Genomic DNA, 16,018 nt, shown 5'->3' with positions numbered 1-16,018 from the left:
CATTTCAAGAGTTGAAACTTCAAGTGAAGTAAAATATCGTCTGCCGTTTTTTGTGATTGAAGGACAATACTAACACTTCAGTTTTTCTTTTGTCCACCATTGAATTCTCTTGCAATTTATAAAGAAGTAACTACATTTCTTCTTGATGCAGCACAAAGAAAAGGAAATTGTCTGAAAAAAAGTCCGCCAAAAAATAGCCTTTGTGAGGCATAAATGTTTTTAGAAACCTTTCGCTATTGATAGATTCTTTTCAATGAGATATATATGCAGTAAATCGATAAGATTTTGAAGTGTAGAAAAACATTTGGAATCGTGAACTATGCTTAAAAAAACTTATCTTTTTGAAAAATTTTGGGTTATTTAAAAATAAATTGTTGTCCTAAAATACCGTAATTATAGAGCTTAAAAGAGAAAAAGTGAAATATGATTGAAAAGACTGTAGGTGGGAAAATTTCCATTTTCAATGAAATACTTCTCCTTATGAAACTCTTTATGTTGAAAGTTTTTTTTCTTATTTTTTTAAAGACGCTTTTGATGATGTTATATTGTTGTATAATAAATATTTTAAAAAACATTGCAGCTTACATGGTACCTATTGCAATTTTTAATTTTGTTCTTTTTATCATAAAAAAATAAGAAATTTCAGACCTTTTGAAAGGATGTAATATAGTGAGAAAATATAATTTTTTTGACAATATAGTAACCTTATTTTTTCTGCTTTGCTTTGACTTTTCAGAATTTTTTTTATGATGTTTGAATATTGATTATTCTAATGTACTAATTATTTTTTTTAAATGATAAATTTTATTATTCAGAAAACTAAAAGGTTATTTTTTAATTTAATATTTCATTTATTTATATGCCTATCATGAAATCGCCTCCTATTAGTTTTTTTTTTTCAATTTTAGTCTAGGAAATAACATGGACTTCAGTAAACGTCATTTAATATTTTTTTTAAATAACGTGTCGCTATGGCAATTATTGCTATAGATATTATATATAACAATAATTATGACATATGTAGCGAGTATATATAATATAAACTGTATATATTATTACTATATATGGTTCTTGATATAGCGCGAAAATAAAAAAAAGAAATGAACGAGAAATTAAATGAGGTTGAGGAAAAAAAAGAAACATCGCAGTCGTTAATTAACAAATCAAGGAATCGGCAACTAGATTGTTCGGGGTGAATCAGTAAATCAGCGAATCATTAAATAGCTGCAAATAAATGCATAATTTTGTAATTCATTAAAAACATTCAAAATTCAGTAATTTGTAATAAAGCAGTGGACGACTACAGTTTGCTTCTTTATTGTCATGTTTCTAACTTACAACTAATCACTCACTGATGCAGAACCTAAAGTCAAGATGATATAGTTTCCGTACCACGTGCATAAATAACACCTCAGTAGAGCATATTGTATCACTTATTCTCCTATTTATTGACTCATTAATTCGTTAATGTGTTCATTTGCTGATTCGTAAAATCATCACTTAATCCATCTAATTACTTAATTATTCATGTACTCACCTATTCACACCCCGTGTTATGCATCATTATGTATGCATACATCATTTAGTAAAGCAAACAAGAAGTGAACGATAGTGAGTGACTCACTGTTCGTTGTTGAAAAATAAAATTAAATGGCACTCGTCAAAGTTTATATCCCCTCTTCTCAGACTAACTTAGGTTTTTAAACAAATAATTAAGTGAGATGTAAATTACATCCCAGTACAAAGACCAGAGGGGTGTTACTTTTTATTCCTGTGTATATATTTTTAACCAATAAAAGCTTTCAGTGAAAAAAAGAATTTTGGTAAGTTTTCCATACTGTATGGTGATGACTTTTTTGGTAAAAAAAATCAATAAATCTGGTTAATGAATTCCAAAATATCCGATTTTTGAGCTTTTGATTTCATATTTTTCCATTTATATAATGAGGAATTTACCGGAAATTTCAGTATTCAAAATTATAGTTCTAATTACCACACATTAATTACAAAAAATACGAAACTGAAAAGTAAATTTAACCGAATAAATGATTCTTATGCCATGCTATAAGGAATCTTAAATACCAAATTTGATGAGATTTACCAAATTTTTTCACACATTATGAAACCTTATTTTATTGTTAATATTACCAAAATCATTATCAAATCACTTCGGTAAAAATTACCGAGCCAATAGAGCAAGAATCACGGTAAATTTGGCATATTCTAGTAGTTTTTATATACTTTTTTTTCGGTATATTATATAAATTCTATATTTTATATTATCTTTAATTTAATATTATATATTTTCTATATTTAGTTCTGTATTTTATAAATTCTTTTTTCTTTACAGATTTAATAAAAGTAAGGATAACTTTGAAGGACCAAGTTAAAATTAGCAGCCAAAACATGGATCTTCAGTTTTTTTAATAAGGGAACGAAGATTTTAACAGCAACGCTTAACGTCTTTGATCAAAACGAACTAACCGATCCGGTAAGTTTCATCCTTAAAAGTTTGATTTGGATTGTTGCCGAATAAGAGAATTTTCAAACTTTTGTTTTGATTTAATTAGTTTTTAATTACTACAAAATTTTACTTTCTTTAAACTGCAAGATACGTGCAGGCAAAATTTTAATCTAAATTTCACATTTAAACCACCAGCTGTTGTTATATTTTTAACTTTAATCAAACAAACATTATCTTTAAAATAATTTATTTCTACTTGCGCTTTCCTAAATGCTACTACAAAATTTTACTTTCTTTAAGTTGCAAGATACGTGTAGGCAAAATTTTATTCTAAATTTCAAATTTGAACAGCCAGCTGTTGTCAGAATTTTGTCTTTAATCAAACAAACAAACACTATCTTTAAAATCATTTATTTCTACACGTACTTTCCTCCATAAATACTACTACAAAATTTTACTATCAATAACTGGCAAGATACGTGTAGGCAAAATTTTCATCTAAATTTCACATTTTGACCACTAGTTGATGTCATGATTTTATCTTTAATCAAATAAACAAACACTATCTTTAAAATCATTTATTTCTACTCGTACTTTCCTAAATGCTACTACAAAATTTTACTATCTTTAAATTGCAAGATACGTGTAGGCAAAAGTTTCTTTTAAATTTTACATTTAAGCCGCCATTTTCTGTCATAATTTTAACTCTAATCAAACAAACAAACACTATCGTTAAAATCATTTATTTCTACACGTACTTTCCCCCATAAATACTACTAAAAAATTTTACTATCATTAACTGGCAAGATACGTGTAGGCAAAATTTTATTTTAAATTTCAAATTTGAACAGCCAGTTGTTGTCATAATTTTAACTTTAATCAAAGAAACAAACACTATCTTTAAAACCAATTATTTCTGCACGTACTTTCCCCCATAAATACTACTGCAAAATTTTACTATCATTAACTGGCAAAATACGTGTTGGCAAAATTTTCTTCTAAATTTCGCATTTGAACCGTCAGTTGCTGTCATAATTTTAACCTTAATCAAACAAGCAAACACTATCTATTTCTGCACGTACTTTTCCCCATAAATACTACTACAAAATTTTACTATCATTAACTGGCAAGATACGTGTAGGCAAGATTTTCATCTAAATTTCCTCTTGTCATTATTTCTCTATTTCAATTACCTTGTCACTTTCTAAAAGATTAGAACTGAAATGTTTATGAACAAGTTATATTTTCTTGAACTACTGAACGATAAAGCGTAATAGATTCTAAGAATAAGTCAACTGAGCGCACTAAGTAACTTTTCAGCAACAAGGCACGAATCGCCGTTTTTTGGAGGATCGTAAAGATATCTATGTCGAAATTGACCTATCTTCAATCACGCTACTAGGGCGATGCCAGATTTATGGCCTTTTTCTTCTGTCTGAAAAGGCTCTTAGGTCATAGGCCGATTGACTTTAATCTTGTTAGAAGGTTGTAATGAGCATAGAACACGTCATAACAGATTTAAACTGATTGTAAAAATATAGTGATTTATTGATTTTTTTTTCTGAAAAAAAAGCATTATAAATCATTTCATCTCTCTATACGTGGTTTTTCATACATTTTTGCGAAGAAAGCTCAATTTAAACATCTTAAAATAAACCTTTAAATATCGTTTAAAAACTTTAAGCTTAATTGGCTATAGAATTTATAAATTTTTCAAATTTATTATTTGTTATATGTCAGGAACTTAGAAATATATATGTGTTGATAAATATCAAGACATATCGTGACTTAAACAGCATATTTATTACACACTGATATGATTTATGCACCTTATCCCATTCAAGTCGAACCATATTATCATTTAGTCAAGATCAAAACGGTTTAATTTAGATACTATAGTTGAATTCAACATCCTATTACGGTTACAACAAATTTCCTGTTTATACATGGAGAAAACAATTCTGGTAAAGTTATCGTGTTGTATAATTATAACATTTCTGTTTCCAAAAAGAAATTCTGGTTAAAAAAGCACATTCTGATTAATAAACCAAAATATACGATATTTAGAATATTGATCTGGTAATATTTCTGTAATGGTTAACCAGAAATTCAGGTTTTCAATATTATAGTTATTATTACCACACATATGGTTAAAAAAATAGTAAATCGAAAATTAACCGAATGAATGGTTTTTATGGTGTGCTTGTATGGTAAAATTATACAATTTTACCACATTTACCAAATTTTGTCACGAATTATAAAGCCATCTTTTATTGTTCTCTTTACCAGAATCATTACCAAAACACTTCGGTTAAAATAACCGAGTGTTTTGGTGTTCCCATAGAGCCAAAAACACGCCCAATTTTACCATATTCTAGTACCCAATTTTACCATATTCTAGTAGTTTTCGCCATACTTTTTTTTCAGTGCGTAATCAAGTTCAAAAAGGTTAATTTGCACGAAACTATAATTAAATTGGACGCTTTATTACGGTTACAACAAATTTGCAGAAAATAGTGGTTCAATAAGTTCCGAGACGTCAGATAATAAACTAAGTGTTCGGCCACAATTTATTGCAAGTGTATAATAAAAGATGTATCATATATTTTTAAGAATCCTTATCAAAAATGAAACTAAAAAAGTATGTGCATTGGGGTCGCAAACTACTATTATAAAGAGGAAAAAACAAAACTGCTATGAAATCGGACAAATTAAGTTAGAGAATAGTGAGTGTAATTTACATCAAAACAGGTTTAATTGGAGGTTCAAGTTTTAAGGTGTTTCTAATAATCATCTATCAACTCCTCTCTGATTCTTTCCTCGATCAAATCTGCTTTGCTGTTTATTACATTCGCCTTCCTATACTATCAGATTTCGATAACGCTATTGGTTTTCCCCCCATATATATTAGTTTTTGACTAAAAATATGCAATTTTTTTTATATGGATACTAAAAATGCATATTAAGGGTGGTCTTTACGAATTACCCCGCTAAGACAAATTCAGATCCTAGTATTTTAAATGGTATAGTATATTATCTTATTCCAAAGCGTATTTTTTCTAATCAAACAAACACCATCAGAAGAAATTCTTTACTGCTATAAGAACATCATCATTGGCACGCAGACCTGGAGTGGGCCCTGGCCTTCTCTAGATCATTTTTCTATTTCATTTTCTCTGTTGCCAGATCTTGTCTCTTATTTTGATTTTTTAAAATCCATGTTGATGGAATCCACCCGTTGGCTTGTTGTATTATAGAGGCAAATGTGCTCAACAATTCACATTCTGTTTTTTAATTTCATTACATAAATGTCCCTTAAATATCTGTGAAATTCTGCTTTTTTTCTATAGAAATCACCTTTTATAACACAGTTAAAAATAGTTAACAAGATCTTTCTTTCACAAATGTCAATATTAGCCTCTTTTTTTTTTAAATGAAAACAATCAGAACTTTTGAGTCCAAGTTTCGGATACATAGTCCTGGTTGTATAATAGTTTTATACCATAACTTTGTATCTCTGCTGTACAATTTAACCGTACATTGCGAAAACAATTTCCTTTCTTTAAAGTTTTCCAATTTTTTTGCATTAAGAAGAATTAGCTATTTTTTAGTAGTATTTTTTATTTAGTACTTTTTTATTTAGAATTTTTCTTTAACTGTCTCGATATTAATAACGAGTTTCTTATAACAGAAAGACCATTTTAGGTGAAAGCGCATAGTGGGGCGGTTTTCAGAAAAATTGAAAAATATATAATGTGACATTTGTTCCTTTATATCTGTTGATGTTTGTTCATTGTGCGCAACTTTCATTCGTTCATACTTTCATTCGTGCGTATTCTTTCATTCGTTCGTAAAACTGATATGATTTTGGTGTCGAGCGCCATTTTGTGCACAACATTTTATTTGCCGAATTAATGTCGAATCAATCCCTAATAAATGCTTTTGAATTCAGAAACAACTTTCATACTTTTGAGTTCGAGATTATTTGAATTAACATTCGATCTTTTGAAGCTTTTTTAACAGTGCTATATAATATAACTTTTTTAATAGTTCTATATATTTTGATTTGTTTTCAAGTAGAGGATGGAGGATTATGCCAGAAACTTACTTTTCATTGATTTAATACTTACCAATAAATGTAAACACCATTTTTCCATTTTTGACAGGGATTCATGAACACTTTATTATAATTTTAATTTCTATAATCACTTATGGACTCAAATATTGCAAATTTCACAAAATAAATTCTAAAATTAGGCTTAGCATCGCACTCCTATAAAAAGTAAACTTTAGAAAGTTTCAACTAAACAAAAAAATTCTGAAATTTTAATAGATTTTTTAAATTTATATAAAAATGCAAGAACTCTTTTAAAAAATCTTTTCTTTTATTTAATGCAAAAATGCAAGTAATCTTTCACAAAAAATTAACTTCATTTCCTATTTCGTTATGAACATCTATTCATTCTAATTTTTTATTTATGTCATGCAATGTAATGTAAGTTTGAAACATCATATACAAAAATAACGGTTTACGATGAGTGTAATAGCTAACTGAACGACTTTTAAAGCAATAAAAAAATATTTCATTTCGTTTTAATATTTATTTTATGAATAACTCGTCAAAGGTAACTCTTAATGTCTTTGTGTTGTTGTATCCATTTACGTTTATAACGATCTTTGTACTTCATTTTTGTAAGTATTATTGAAAATTAATAGCTCCTAATCCATTAAAACCCGCATTTCTTTTTAAGAACAACGTTAAAACTGCATCATAAGCTCAGAAATACTTTTCTTTTAACGGAAATTTGTTTTTAATATTTATTTCATTCATTTATTCCGTAATCGTTTGCATCAATAGTAGCTTACGTTCGGTTAATAATGTTGGGTTTAGAATTTCAAATTCAAACTCGAAGATAGTTTTACTTCGTTCTCCGATGAAAAAAATAATCTAAATTATTTACTCATCATAGATAACTCCGAATAACAATATTTGAAATATTATGCTCATTTTATTTTTAAAGACCTGAGATACAGTCTCTTTTTACCACAGTTTTAAAAGTGCATCATAAGCTCGGAAGAATTATTCTGCCGATATAAAATTGATGGAAATTAATTTTTTATGTCTAGGGTAAAGTAACCAGTAAAGGAACACTTAAGCTTCGCTTGGCTTTTAAAAAATCATATTAATTTCAAAATTCGTAATTTTAGTTAAATGACAGTGTCAACATATTTGTTACTAATTGCAAAATATGTAAAAAAATTGTAGAGAACCTATATAATATTGTTTTAAAGTTTTGGAGGTTCAAATAACAAGTAGTTAGAAGACCAAGTGAAGGAACAGCTCTTACCAGTGAATGAACATCCAGTAAAGGAACACTTAATTTTGGTAATTTTTTAAGTCTCTTTATGAATTTATGAGCCATAAATATTTAAAAACAAGTCTATTCTTGAAATTATAACATACAAATACTTGGAAAATTTAAACTTTTTTTTTGTTATCATGAATTGAAAATTAAAGTGTCAACATATTAACACATTCACTGGGAAATCTATGCCCAGTAAAGGAAGATGCCTGTTCCCTCACAGGTTAGAAGTTGTTTTTCGTATTTTCAACATACTTTTGGTGCGGAACATCACTAAAGGTACAAGAAAATTGAAGTTCATCTTTTATTTTTATTAACTTAGAAAAAAAACCAGTAAAGGAACATTTGTTCCTTCACTGGTTTTTCATCGTTTGGTTATCCAGTGAATTCCAACATTCCCTTATCTCAGCACTTTATTATGCTATGATATTTAAAAAAAATAAAACGTAACTTCAATAACTATATTTTGAATTCTAAATAAAACTATTACATGCAATTAATTCCACTTCAAACATATGAATACAAACACTTACCTTATAATTTTTTCAAAGAAACAAGGTGTTGCAGAGATAATAACAAATTCAAAAAATTTTCCAGGGAAGTCTACGTGACTAGGTAATCCAAAACATTGCTAGATGACTTCCTATTGCTTGGCAGTAAGTTATTGTTACCAATAATCTAAATAAAAGCTTTCAAATTCTTATTTTTAATCAATATATATGAAATGTTCCTTCACTGGGTAGTGTTCCTTCACCGGTTGGTTTACCCTACAATCTCTTTTTACCACAGTTTTAAAAGTGCATAATAAGCTCGGAAGAATTATTCTGTCGATATAAAATTGATGTAAATTAATTTTTAATGTCTATTTCTCTCATTTATTTCTTTTAGTAATCGTTTGCTACGATGGCCGCAAAACTCAAACGTTCCGTTAATAATGATGGATTTTGAATTTAAAATTTCCAATCAAAAGTAGTTTTTCTCCGAAGAAAAAATAATCTAAATTATTTGTACCTCATATATAAGTCCAAATAACAATACTTTTTGTAATACTTTTCTCATTTTATTTTTATCGGTGTATTATATGTAATATATAACTAAATAAATAATAATAATAGTCATGTATAATATATGACTATATTATAAAAATAATGATAATAATTAAATAATTCAAAGTTATGTATTAAGTGTTAATTTATTGAGAAAACTGTTATGATAAACCTTAACTATCACAAGTGGAATTCTATTGTACGTATGGTTAAGATTTCTTTGAGTGAGTTAAACTTCTAAAATATTTCTCGTTTAGACTTTTCTAATAATTGAATGTTATCGGAAAGGTTAGTAAATGACAAAAATATGTTAGTAATGTGTCCAGTATGAGATGATTTGTAGTAAGATTTAATAAAAATATGGTAGAACCGTCATATTAGTTCGCCAAAAGTGATTTCAAAAACATTCGTGATATTAGTAATTAACTTCAAAAATTGAATTTAAATAAATCACGATTATCACGAATTAGTACTGTGAAAGCAAATTAATACTTAAATCATGGCTAAAATGAGTTATATATATAGTTATGTATATAGTTGTCAGTTTTTATTTTTTTTTTTTTTTTTTTTATTTTTCTTTTTTTATAACCGTTGTTGAACTGCCAACCCAATTTTATGGGTTTAGGACTACTAATGGTCAACTCCGTAGCCTTGTAATTTTGAACCCATTCCAGAAGACAAGGAAACGCCTGGATAGAGTACTAGGTGAAATTTGCCTTCGTGGTGGACTTTTTGATGGAGCTAACCCGCATTGCGTTACATGGAGAGGAAGACCATGAGAATCCCCCACGGTTAGACTGACGGCAAGGGGACTCTAACCCATGATCCGTCTACCACTGAGGATATTTCACGTCAGCACTGTGGTCGGTGCAAGCCGGATTCGGAATTCGTATCGACCATGATTCGAACCCGGTTCGCCTCATTGAAAGGCGAACACTCTATCCCCTGAGATTTTAACCATCGTGGCTCAGTTGGCTTTGTTTGTCAAAAATAATGATTATATATTTATTTCGGAAGTACTTAATTATGAGAATCACGTGCTGTTCATACATTCACAAAAGAATGTGCCTCTTTTAACCGAGCAGCAAAGATTATATGAGATTTCAAAACTAGACAGTGCTTTTAAGCTCTTTTATGGCTATCTAGTTTTTCTACTGTCTATGCTGTATAATAATTTGATGCTGCAATGGAATAAAATAAAACATCCCAGTCACATCCTTAAAATCTGCCTGCAAACTGAAAACAAGATAAAATTTAATTTCAAAATTTAACAGTACTTTTACAGCCGTTTTATTTCTATCTAATTTTTCCAAATATCTATCTTATAATTATAATTTGATGATATCTACAATAGAATTAAAATAAAACATCTTAGATACATTACTGAAATTTAACCACAAACCAAAGATAAGTTGAAATTTAATTTCAAAGTTTGACAGTACTTTAACAACTGTCTTATGGCTATCTAATTTTTTCCAATTGTCTATCTTTTAGTATAATTCGATGATATAATCTGCAATAGAATAAAATAAAACATCTTAGATTCATTCTTAAAATCTGCGAACAGAGACAGAAGACAAATTGAAATTTAATTTCAAATTTCGACCGTATTTTTATATTTTTTTTAAAGCTATCTAATTCTGCTAAGTATATATCTTGTGTTTGTAATTTACTGATATGATCTAAAGCAGAATATAATAAAACATCCTGGCTGCGTCATCAAAAAAATACATAAAGCTTAAAGCCAACATTTGAAAACAGAACTTGAAAGTACCCGAAAGCTATTTTACTCAAATAAGAATTCTCTTCGCGGCATTAGATTTAATAGTGTCAGAAATCCCACAAGAGATATAAAATTCGGAATTCGTGAATGCATGTACAACAAATTATTTCTTTATTGCATCGGCAATTTTACCTTTCATCATTATGATGAAAAATGGCAACTAGACCAAAGAATCCATTATTTTATCCCTTAACCCATGGTAACTTCGGAATAAGAAACTTTTCATTCTTAAAAGATAAATGAAATGTAGAACGCATATTTGATTCGATCCATCAGCCTCAGGCAGATTTAGAAGATTGGATAAAACAAAAATAAACAAACAAAATTTTATGAAAAAGAATTTTATGACTGGTAAACTTCATGTTCTATTTGTTGTCGAAGTGTAGAAAGAAACGGAAGATAATTTCCTTTCTGAATGAAAAATCGTTTGGTATTCTGCTTTAATAAAACGCACACAATGGCAACACCATGTGTTATTTTTCCCATGGTTCCTGTTTCGACAATGGCACATGTCCATATCGGATAAGGCTCATTTGAAAACTTACCATTTCTTTGGCATTAAGGCTGTTATAGTTAAAGGACACAATGTTTTTTGAAATATACTTTTTAAGAGTAATTTCTGGGAAGATATATGATTCTGATTTATTTTACTTTACAGACTTTTAAATAATCCATTTTAGTGATTTTCGTTTAAAAAACTTTTCTACTTTAATATCGATGATATCGAAAAAAGATTCTCCTTTCAATAGCTTAGAATTTGATATAAACAAATATGGATGTTTTATAGTATAAATGTTGTGAATAGCACCGGCTATCACAATTAGGACAAACGATCTAAGAATAAAAAATAAATAAAAATTTCAGCAATAATTAAGCAACGTTTATCACAACTATGTTTAATGCTGACAACTTATAAGAAGAGTTTTCCTTTCACTTTTAAATCATGATTTATCAAAACTATTTTTAATATCAAAATAATAAGCCTCATTCAAATGTATCATTTCTTATTTTCTAATATGTAATGAAATATGAAATTTAATCATATATTAGAAAATAAGAAATGATACATTTGAATGTGGAAACTATCACGAGACTAAGAACATAATATGTTAGAAAAGAGACAAAGAATTATTGGCACATTCATAAAATTGCTATTTTAAAATAAGCTCTAAGGAATTCTTTCAGTACCATAAGTAAAACATTTCAATTCCAAGTTGAAATAATATAGACATGAACACAACAGTTATTTACAAATAAACGGAGCTTATAGCATAAAAATGAGGCTAAATAATTTAGCAAATTATTTCGACTCTTGAGATTGTAAGACTTTCAAATAATATTAATTATTTTCAAAAATAAATATAGTCTTTTTTAATTTTATTTTTCAGTCCTTAACTGGTACGAAATGTTAATTCGCATTAAAACATAATTTTTCGTCTAAAAATTCTCAGAACAAAGTATCCTCAGAACAATTTTTTTAATAAAATTAGAATTAACATCTTTTCAGTTGCAATGACGTGCACACTTTTAATAAAAATCAATTAAATTAGTAATGTAACTCAATTTTTTTAATAATTTAAAAACTGTACAATTTACCAATTTTTCAAACTATAAATTTCTGCAATATTTTTCGTAAAAATTTATTTTAAAGCATTATAGTTCATGCAGTTTATCCACGCATTCGTTTGCTTATATATCAATTATAAAATTTTCTTAAGTCCCCTTAATGTAAAATTGAAAAGAAAAAAAGTAAAAAAAAATTTGAATGCATAGATATAAATAACACATGCTGTGAAAATTTTAAAACTTTTCAAAACGCTTATTCAATCCACAATTTCATTTTAGGTTGTTTATGAATTTAAAAAAATACCCTAAAGTTCCATCTTCAGCAGGAAAAAATAATCCCTAGGGATTCAAATAGCATGTTAACATCAGAAAAACATAAATGTGAAAAAGAAAAAAATTTCTGGAAAAACCTCAACTTTTTTCATTCTAAAACACGCTCAAAACTTTATAAGTAATGCAAATAAAGAAATACATTTTTTTCATTGTGTTTGGAATTATTTAAAAACTTAGTATAAGCAATAAATTAATATTCAATACTTTTGTCAACTTTTGGCTAATGTGACGCCTTGAAATTAAATTATGAAATATAATAATTAATTTTAATGTCATAAGCAATCATTTACGACTTCGTAAGATACGCTAAAGCAATTTTTCTGTGTGTAAGAAAGAATCGTGCTTTACGAAGCATTAGCAGCAGTTTCATTAAAACTAATTCACAATTATTACCCAATACAATTTAAATAACTAGCAAAGACTTAAAATTTCTATTTTTTATTATTATCATTCACTGCACAGGAATTTGTCTGTGTTACATTTAAATATTTGCAACATTTAAATCCGATAATAGTATACTATTATTAATAATAAATAAGCTTCAAGGGCCAACCAACGTTGTTATTGGTTTTCTCTTTCATTTAGAAATAAAACCAAGCTGTTTATTTTACTAGTTTTTTAAATAATAAAAGATTTAGCTCCTTAACGACATCTAAAATATATTTTTGAGGATAGTTTTATATTTGATCCGAATTCATAAATATTTGCACAAAAATGATGCTTGTTTAAATTTGCTTTATTTCATGACCAAAAGTTTTACAAAAGTATGAATAATTTGCTAATTTTATGTTATATATTCGCTAACAAACAATAAACAGTACCAGTAATTCCTAAATACAGCTTACTAATAAGTAAGTGACTTATTATACAGGGTTATTCATAATTCCCTCCGGGCAGGAACTGGACTATCGCATTGATGTATGCCGTGTGACCAATGGTTCACACATAGAACACCTGTAATGTATGTAAGTAAAACTTGAATAGTTCCGGAATATTTTCATATGTTTCTTTTTTTCATATTCGTCTTCTTTTTTTTTACTATAACGCTTCGAAACCCCGGGGGGAATTATGAATAACCCTGCATAATTAAGAAGCTTATCATAAAGTCTGAAAAAAACGAATATAAAAAAAATAAGAGATAAATAACACTTACACAGCCATTAGCTGCTACTTGATAAATGTCGTGTTTATTTGAATTTGTCCATTTTTGTATAAACTCATTTTTGGAGAGTTTGTAAACTAAAACTTAATTTTAAAAGCACTGTTAAGCAAGTGCCCATAAATCAGCAATCTTTTGATTAGGCGAGTGAGATGGAAAAAAATGACAAGGGAATGAAATCGCAAAGGGTTTCCGATAAAAAGTAGTGAGAAAATTATTCCAATTACGGTTAATAAGAACGTCTAGGAAAGGTAACCATTTATTATTTTCTTTTTCAAATTGAGTTGAATGCAAAGCTCTATCGAATTCATAATATTGAGAACATGATTCAGGCCCATCAATGTGAAACAATCGCCAACATGTCATTTACCCTTCTTTTAATTATCTTGTTTAAACTTGTGCCTCCATTCCCATTGGTTAAATTACTTACACGTGTTTATCTCTATACTTTTCTACTGTCATTTGATGTTTAGACACAGAGGAAGGTCCATTTTCAGAGAACTGAAATTGTAGTATGTCTATTTCTGTACTTTATTTGTATTTTATTCACAATGCTTTAATCTACGCAACACAAAGGATACACTGTAAAAAATTTGAAATAACATTAAGGTTGTACATTAGCGTGCAGTGCGTAAATCAAAACGGATCACCCTGAATAACTTTTGATCTAATGACTGGATTTGTAAGTTCTAGGACTAATCTTAATGGCTCGATGGGGTAACCTCAAAAATGCTGACTATAAGTGCAAACAATATTTTAAGTTACAAAACATGACACAAAAACGTACTTTCTCTGAATAAACATACTTTTTTTTCGATGGATTCGGATTTCTGACCCCTGAAATATAGGGAGTACCTGCAATCTGGTAAATATGGTCCCAATAGTTTCGTCAGGAGAGCGTTCCAAAGTTTGGACCTCTTAATTTTACTTTTTGCGTATGTCTCTAGAACATTTTAAGAAAATCAATAACTTTTTGCTTAATATTATAAAATTCGTTTATCCAAAGATAATTCCATCTAAAAAAACAAAACTTTTAGTAAATATTTATTATTTTTTATTATTTTATTTGATAAAGGTCAAAAAAAAATTTATTGTAAGCTATACAATTTTTGCATTATTTTAAAGATTATAATTTTACATGGCAAAATACAAAATTTGAGCAAGATTGGAGGAAAAGTTCCAGAGAAATTGAATTTCAGAACAGTCAAATATTCTAAATTTGATATCTCAGGAACTATTCAACCGATTTTGCTCTAATTTTGTATTTTGCCATGTAAAATTGCACACCATAAAATTATGAAAAAAAATTGTGTAACTTACAAATCAAAATTTTTTCGACTATTATTTAATAAAATAATGGAAAAATAATAAATATTTACTAAAATTTATTTTTCGCATTGAGTTTTCTTTGGATAATCAAATTTTATAACTGTGCAAAAAATTTTCAGTTCGCTTAAAAAATTCTAGAGATATGCTAAAAGCGAAATACATAAAAAGTAAAATTAACATTAAGAGATCCAAACTTTAGAGCGCTCTCCGGAGATTACTATTGGGACCATATTTCCCAGATTGACATACCCAGATTGCGGCTGCCCCCTATATTTTAGGGGTAAGACATCCGAATCCATCGAAACAAAAGTATGCTTATTCGGAGGAAGTATGTTTTTGTGTCAGGTTTCATAACTTGAAATATCGTCGGAACTTATTAATTGCATTTTTGAGGTTAACCCATCGAACCATTAAGAATGAGTCCTCGAACGTGAAGATCCTAACATTAGAACAAAAGTTATTCAGGGTGGTCCGTTCTTTTTTCTTCTTTTTTTGCGCACTGTACATCATACGATCATCATTGGGTGAATCATTGGGATGTCGGCACTTTAGGGTGCATCATACGTAGAATCCATTTTTTACAGTAAAATCCATTTTTACCGTGAAATATTATAACGTAATCTCGTGCAGTAATATTTCTTTAATTAAAGTAAGTCAATTATTTTAATGGTAATTATTACTGTAAACTGTACCGTTAAAAATCTACATAATATTAGAAATTTTAAGAGATAAAAATAGTGTGAATAAGCAATCTCTTCATTTTTAATATTCCATCATTTCCATTTTAAAATGTAGCAAAATATTTTTCGTAAAAATGCATTCAGTTAAAACTTCTTTACGCCTACAATTATAAAAGGAAGATTATAATCAAAATATGATATTTATGAGCGGTGAGCAAGTAAACAAATATTCTCTTGAGAGAAACCTCACATTCTAGCTCTCAGCAATTTTTAATCACACCTGAATTTAAATTCA

At 28.2% G+C, this 16,018-nt stretch overlaps 1 protein-coding gene across 3 annotated transcripts in view; it reads left to right on the top strand.

The window, feature by feature from the left end:
* LOC107440390 (heparan sulfate glucosamine 3-O-sulfotransferase 1) overlaps positions 1 to 16,018 on the top strand; it is a 158,288-nt gene that overhangs the window by 109,865 nt on the left and 32,405 nt on the right. For 2 of the 3 annotated variants that reach the window (XM_016053298.4, XM_071180019.2), the window contains one exon: positions 2,351 to 2,491. The gene's annotated coding sequence lies outside the window, so the exon portion shown is untranslated. Of the gene's footprint in view, positions 1 to 2,350; positions 2,492 to 13,869; positions 13,966 to 16,018 lie in introns of those variants that run through there. The other variant, XM_043050510.3, reaches the window with a different exon arrangement.

Source organism: Parasteatoda tepidariorum, chromosome 1 (assembly GCF_982258835.1).
Source record: "Parasteatoda tepidariorum strain Cologne lab strain chromosome 1, Ptep-v5.0, whole genome shotgun sequence".
NCBI lineage: Eukaryota > Metazoa > Arthropoda > Arachnida > Araneae > Theridiidae > Parasteatoda > Parasteatoda tepidariorum.
The sequence above is the reverse complement of the archived record's forward strand: the minus strand, read 5'-3'. Positions and strand labels throughout refer to the sequence as shown.